Raw genomic sequence first — 7,770 nt, 5'->3', positions numbered from 1 at the left:
ATCCCCATCTCCCATCAGATAAGGGTGGCTTGGAACAACTACATTTGGCAAGAGTTTTATAGACTGTCATGCAAATATGAATTCTTCAGTGAGTATTTAAATATTAATTCATCATTTCAGTAGAAACATAAGCAGTCTGTTTTGTTAATGGAGATGAGATTTACACACCTTGTAAATTCCAACCACAAGTTTAATTTTTTTTATATGTTGTGAACCCATGTGAATCTGATTCTTATAAAAATCCCTCCTTCCTTTCCACCACCACCCCTCAGCCCCAGATGACCTCCACAACCATGGACACTGCCTGTCAGCCTGTTGTGAGGCAAAGATAGACAGGGAGGGACTCATACATGCTCATCCTGGGTCTGCCACTCGCTCACTGCTTCAGGGATTCATTCATGTCGTGTGCCATTCACACATTTTAAAGCCTGCGTGTCTGAATAGACCAAAATGCAGTGGTCCACTCATCTGCTGGGTGTCCAGTCTGAGGCTGAGGTTACCACAAACATGGATCAAACGGTACCTTTGGTGTGTGTGGGGGTTGGGTGGGCATCAGGAACAGTATTTCTTTTTTTTTTTTTTTTTTTTTTTTTTTTTTTTTTTTTTTCTTTTTTTTTTTTTTTTGGTTTTTCGAGACAGGGTTTCTCTGTGTAGCTTTGCGCCTTTCCTGGAGCTCACTTGGTAGCCCAGGCTGGCCTCGAACTCACAGAGATCCGCCTGACTCTGCCTCCCAAGTGCTGGGATTAAAGGCGTGCGCCACCAACGCCCGGCTAGGAGCAGTATTTCTTAAATGATCAGTTAGTGAATTCTCTGAGTTGTGTTACACTTCACAGTTACATGCAGAGCTAGGGGGTTGCTTTGCAGCTACCCATGGCACTCGACTGTCTCAGTATTCCATTCTCATCCACATCTGACACTGGAGTTTTAAATTTAGTCATTCTAGTGGGCTTGTCATGTGCAGATTAGCAAGGTTCAGGCTGATGTTCCTTTGTGACTGATGATGTTAAATATTTTCAAAATAATTACTAGCAATTTTTATATCTTTATTTAAGACCTGAAAATTTTAAGCTAATTATCTTACTGAGGTTGATGCATTAACAACTATCTCACTAAAGAATATAACGATTAATATATACTATATATTTAATTAATATACTAATAAATATATACTATAAAAATTAATATATACCACAAATGATATAGTAATTAATAATGACATATAAGTTATACAAAGATTATCTGTGGCTTGCTTTTTTTATTTTTAAAAAATGTATTTATTTTATATGTAAGTGTGTCCCTACATGTGGGTATGTGCATATGAATGCAGGTGCCTACAGAAGCCAGAAAATAGCATCAGATCCCCTGTAGCTGGAGTTGAATCTCCTGATATGGATGGTGAGAATTGAACTCAAGTTCTCTGCAAGAGTACTATGAATTCTTAACCACTGAGCCATCTCTCTAGCCTTCATTTTATTATATTTTCCACTCAAAATGATTTTTCAAACCAGTGTATGCCTTTTTTCTATCATAAACAATTTTAGTTGGATCCTAAGGAAAACCAGCAAACATCTGACTTGTGAGATTTTAACCCTCTTTTTCCCAAGATGTTTTATGCTTTGTTCTTTGAACAATTTCAAAATAATTCTGTAATGCCATGAGGTGAGAGACATGGTTAGCCTGCTTCTTTTGCTGGGTTATGTACTCATTCTAATGTCAGAATGTCTATTTCAGAGTTAAAAGGCCAGACCTGTGGAGGTCACTGCTGGGTCCTCCATTGGTCCCACTAGTTCCTGTGTCTCCTGTCTGCAGGGCACCAGACAGAGTTAATTCTGTGACCTCATGGCAGGGCAAGAAATGAAGTCACAGCTCTCAGGCTGGTCCTCCTTTCTCACTGACATTATAAGCTTCTGTAGTTCCATACAAACTTCAGTATCAATGGACCCATTGCGGAACAACTGTTACTGGGACTTTGACATCTCACTGACTCTGCAACCCACTCCGAGAAGGAGGAGTTTCTCAATGACTAAGCATCTCAAGCCATAGCTTTTATATTTCCTTGCATTTTAGGGTCTTTATTGGCTTTACATACTGCACTGTGATTTTCAGTGTTATGTTTGACTCACTTATTCCTACTATTTTAATATTTTGATTATACTGTGCATGGCATACTTAGTGTTTTTAAATTATAATTCAGAAATGCAATGGGTTCTCCAAAGCAAGAACTTTTGTACTAGTTACTTTTGTTGCTATGATGAAACACCATGACCAAAAGCAACTTGTGGAAGAAAACGTTTATTTCTATTCCCAGCTCCAGAGGGATGAAAGTCCACAATGGCAGAATGGCAGGCCAGCAGGCAGTCAAACAGACAGCCAGAGCAGGCAGCTGGAAGACCACATTTCAATCCACCCCCACCAGAGTGAAGCTGGAAGCAAGGCAAGGCAATAAACTCTCAAAGTCCACTCCCCTCCCACTAACAAACTTCCTCCATCCAAAGTTCCAGAACCTCCCCAAACAGCGCTATCCCATGGGGACAAAGTGTTCGGATACACGAGCCTGTGGGGATATTACTCATCAAATCACAATGACTTTTTATCTTGTAGCCATATTAAGCTCCCATGCAGTGTTGAAGCACATTTTGAAGACAGCTTGGGCTTTTCGTAGACACTTTCCGAGTGTCTCACTTATCTGTCTGTGTGTATGGCTGTCTTTGCAAACTGCGGTCTGTGGTACCATGTTGAGTAGAAGGGGACACATACCGCCTCCCTTGCTCCTCAGCTTCAAAGCACTCGTGTTTCTTGCTGGTGACACATCTCTTTAACGTCAGTTCAATAGATTAAAGATTTCATCCTGCCTGCCTTTTCCTGGATGATCTTGACTAAGAAGTTGCGTTTGTTGCTGTCCTGTTTGGGGTTTTGCTGTTTGTTTCACAGTGTTGGAGGTGGACCTACGGTTTTGAGCATGCTTGGCAAGCGCTCTACCACAGAGCTACAACTCCAACACCAAGAAGTTGTAAATGTTGAAATAGTCATGTGATTCCCCCCCCCCTATGGTAAGTTCCTGCAGAGACATTGTCCTGTGTTCATGGATGCTCTGCCGAGTTTCATTCTCAAACAGGCTTGAGGATTTGGGTGTCTATGCTCAAGAGAGACATGGGCCTGCAAAACAGTCAAATCCCATGGAGTGAGCCTCAAGAAGGCAGCTTGAGTTCAACTTTTGAAAATCAGTTAGTGAAGCACATATTAATCGATTGAAATGGAAATACCTTTTTCATTACATGTGGAAAATTAGTTCCAGGAAGTGTGCAACTGCTGCTCACAAAAGCCCTTTTTGGCAGAAAATTCCTTCAAGCTGAACAGTGACGTAGCCGAATCTGCAGTCCATGCTGCATGCAGCGCCTGAAAGTGAAGCAGCCGAGTCTGCTGTACCAGGGCAAGGGTGAGCAAGGCTCCCTCCAGCTACCTGCCCAGAACAAGGGCAGTGAAGACACAAGGGGTCATCAGTGAAAATAAACGTTGGCATCAACATAACTGCGCTTTAATCAAGCCACAAAGAAGAATAAAATCATGCCATTAGCAGGACAGTAGATGGGACTCGACGTTATCCATCATGTTAGGTATAGTAAGCTAGATTCAGAAAGAAAACTATCACATTTTCTCTCACGTGAGGGATCCGGAAGTAAGAACAAGCGGGGAAGGGAAACCTCCAAAGAACAGGAGAGGATTAGGGGAGAAGAGACAGGGCCAGTGACAGGCAGGGGTGCTGTGGGATGTTTTGATCGCACTCTGACTCCTGAGACTACCAATAAGAGGGCAGAGCTGGCTACTAGCTGACCAGAATTAGCCACAGAGGTGGTGGAGGACCCAGGACATAGAGAGAGACACAGAGAGGGGCTTAGAAAGATTTTCCGGCCCTTTTTGATCAAGGAAGGAAAGAGGGAGGACGTCACTGGTCAGTTCTCTGCTGCTTCTCTCTCAATCGGGTTCTTAGCCTGATGTCTGACTCCCGAGTTCCTTTAATAATAGAGAAATACAAGTAATCACTTTACAGGGGAAGTAGGCATGCTCAGAGTTCTTTATATGCAGGTATGAAAATGCCATGATGAAGCCCACTATTTCATACCATTAATATTTTATAACTAATGAAAAAGAAGGCAAGTAAATCAGAAAAAAAGATAAAATTTTTGTGGACACCCAACCTAATAGTATACAGAGAAACTGTTTTTAATCTGCACAAAGCTAACATAATTAACTGCCTGATGCTAGGAAAGTTATTAAACATAAAGTCAGTATACAAAATTCACTTTTATTTCTCTAAAATTGTGATTAAAAATAAAAATGCATTTCAATAGCAAATAAAAAGCAAATAAGTAAATGAATAAAATGTTGCCGAATAATATTAATAAATACAGTCAAAGTTTGTACACCAAAAGCCCAAGAAAACAATTTAAAAATCTGACTGAAAGGAAAAAAATTGTAATATTTACAGACTGGATCAATTTCCACAAATTGATCTCTACTGTCAATTATATTCCAGTCAGACCTCAGAAGGCCTTTTGTAGAAGGTGCAAAGCTAATTCGGAACATACATGCAGTGCAAAGGACATGGGTTCCTAAGAAGGACTTTCTAAACGCAGACTTAACTGGTGTTGCCACTGGGCGGAGATCACAAACCTGGGATTTACTCTTGTTCATAAGCAAATGTGCCAAAGTGAAACAGAATAAATATACATGTGAAAATGAGGCTCTTCTGACTTCAGATTAGACAAACACTCCTAAAATGGAGCATGTGTGTGTGTGTGTGTGTGTGTGCGTGCACACACACACACACACACACTGCATACACTCGAAGAAATATACGCACAATCATCACCTAAACACATGATACCCATATACATGTGTGTACATACTCATGCCCACATGCACACATATACGTCCATATTCACACGCACCTGTTCATGTGCACACATACACACATATGCAAATACATGTGGCCACATGCATGCACACATATGCCCATATGCATACACTCATACACATAACTAACACCTAAAAAGCATTATATACATATATACATACATACACACAGTCATGCACAAACACACATACATACATGTTCATACATGCATGCATACACATACATGCACGCATAGCAAAAAAAAAAGGTTTTAAATCAAAATTTAAAGCCCAACTTAGGCTATGGGGAAATCTTCATAAAATGTGCATCTACTGGGAGAATGTGCAGAGATGACTGGCCACACTAGTGAAAGCCCTTGAACTGTGGACTGGTGGCTGTGGAGCCCCCATGGGACTGGATTAGACCCTCTGGACATGGGAGATGGTTGTTTGGCTCGAACTGTTTGGGGGGCACCCAGGCAGGGGGATCGGGATCTGTACCTGGTGCATGGGCAGGCTTCTGGGAATCCGGTGCCTATGGTGTGATGCCTTGCACAGCCTTGGTGCAGTGGGAAGGGGCTTGGACCTGCCTAGGCTCAGTGTGCTGGGCTCTGCTGACTCCCCATGGGAGATCTCGATTTGGGGGATGTGGGGATGTAGGATGGCTTTGGAAAGAGGGCTGGGGTGGGAGGAGGGAGGAGGGGGGTCTGTGGATAGCATGAGGAGTGAGTAGAAAATTTCTTAATAAAGAAAAATAAAAGAAAAATGTGCATCTACTAATAGATATGACCACAGTATGTCAAAACTCTTGCATATTTATTCATTTACTCATAAGGCTCTGGAAATCTTCTGAACCTGCGATTTTCCATGTGCTAGTCAAGTTTTCCACTATGGATCTATGCCCCCAACCCTTGAAAACAGTGATATGCTGGCTTGTTTCAAAAGATGCCCCTGGGATTTTGAGATTTTTCTTTTATGAGAGAAGGTTGCACTATGTACCCCCAGCTACCCCTGAACTCACAGAAATCTGCCTGCCTCTGCATCCTGTGTGCTGAGGTTCAAGGCATGAGTCAGATGCATAAGCTCCACACGTGGGGAACAAAGACTCTAAAGCTGTCACTGCACCAGAATGGAACCCAAGGCCCCGTGCACAGGATTAAGTGAGAACATATGAAAACCTGCCCAGAGCTGACATGGCTATGCATGTCTGTAATCCCTGTACTGGGAAATGTGAAGGCAGGGAGGCCAGTCAAAGATTTCAAAAGTGAGTGCAAAACTGACCAGCCTGAGATCCTTGATATTCTATCTCGGAAACCAGCCAGCAAATAAACAAAATACTTTCACAAGTAGCAGTGAAAACAGAATGCTATGAGAATCCCCTTTTCACACTTTATTTTAAAATAAAATTTAAAAAGTTTGCTTAGGCAAGCTGAGAGAGAAAGTCTTCCCCAAGGAAGAACACACTAACTGGTTACCCAATACCAAGTGGCCAGCCCTAAAAACGTACACACAAGTAACATTGCATGAATTGGTCAGGTTGTATTTATGTATTTGGGAAAATATAATGCGTGCGCGCGCACACGCGTGTGTGTGTGTGTGTGTGTGTGTGTGTGTGTGTGTGTGTGTGTGTGCATGTAACAACAATTAGTGAGAAAAGAGGCTATGAATTTGAAAGAGGAAGAAGAGATCTATAGGAGGGTTTGGAGGGAGGAAAGAGAAGGGAGAAGTGATGTAATTATTTTATAATCCTTAGAAGAATAATGTTAAAAAAGAAGAAAGGAAAAAGTCTGTCTAGGGGCTGGAGAGATGGTCAGCAGTGAAGCGCACTTGCTGTTCTGGCAAAGGACCCAGGTTTAATTCCCAGCATGGCACGTGACGGCTCACAACCACCTGCGACTTCAGATCCAGGGAACCTGACTCCCTCTTCTGACTACTCCAGCACACACACACACACACACACACACACACACACACACACACACACACACACACACACAGCACATATACATACCTACAAGAAAGACACATACATAGAAATTACACAATTAAATAAGTACATAAATAAGGTATTTATACATCCAATGTGGTGCTTTTTACTAAAATTTCAAAGTTCAATCTGCTTTTCCCTAATGTCTCTTTCCCATCCATACATCAGTATTCATCTGCTGCATCATGTGCTCTCTCTGGGAGACCTGCCAGTCACATGAGACAGAAAATGAAACTGTACAGCCACTTTGTCCAAGGAATACAAAGTCTGAGGCTGACAGCTAACTCAAGAATTTATTTTAAAAATGAAATGCTAATCCATGTGTGGTGACCCATGTCTTTAATCCCTCCCAACAGAGGGAGGTGGATCTCTATGAGTTCAAGGCCAGCCTGTTCTACACAGTGATTTCCAGGATAGCCAGGGCTACGTAGAGAGACTCTGTATCAAAAAACAACCAACAAACAAACAAACAAACAAACAAACAAAAAACTGCTTTAAACATTCCTATCTACTGGGCCTTGTGTTAGTCACATGTTGCAGTAACAAAAATCACCTGACAGAACCAGCTTATGGAAAGGGGTTTATTTGGGCTCACAGTACAAGGGGAAACAGTCTGGAAGGGGAGGCTTGGCGGCTATAATGATGAGCCATGAATCACATTGCATCTGTAGTCAGGAAACAAAGACTGAAGAGGAAGTGAGACCAGGTTATGAAATGCCATGGCCCAGCCTAAGGGACCCACTTCCACAAGGCTCTGCCTCCTAAAGCTTCCAGAACCACCCCAAACAGCACCACTACCTGGGGACCAGGAATTCAAACACTGAGCCTACAGAAGTATTCAAAGCACAAGAAGCATTAAAATTTGGCTTTCCAGCCAGGAGGTGATGGCG

The sequence above is a fragment of the Peromyscus maniculatus genome, chromosome 15 (genome assembly GCF_049852395.1).
Source record: "Peromyscus maniculatus bairdii isolate BWxNUB_F1_BW_parent chromosome 15, HU_Pman_BW_mat_3.1, whole genome shotgun sequence".
NCBI lineage: Eukaryota > Metazoa > Chordata > Mammalia > Rodentia > Cricetidae > Peromyscus > Peromyscus maniculatus.
Note: the sequence above shows the minus strand (reverse complement) of the source record.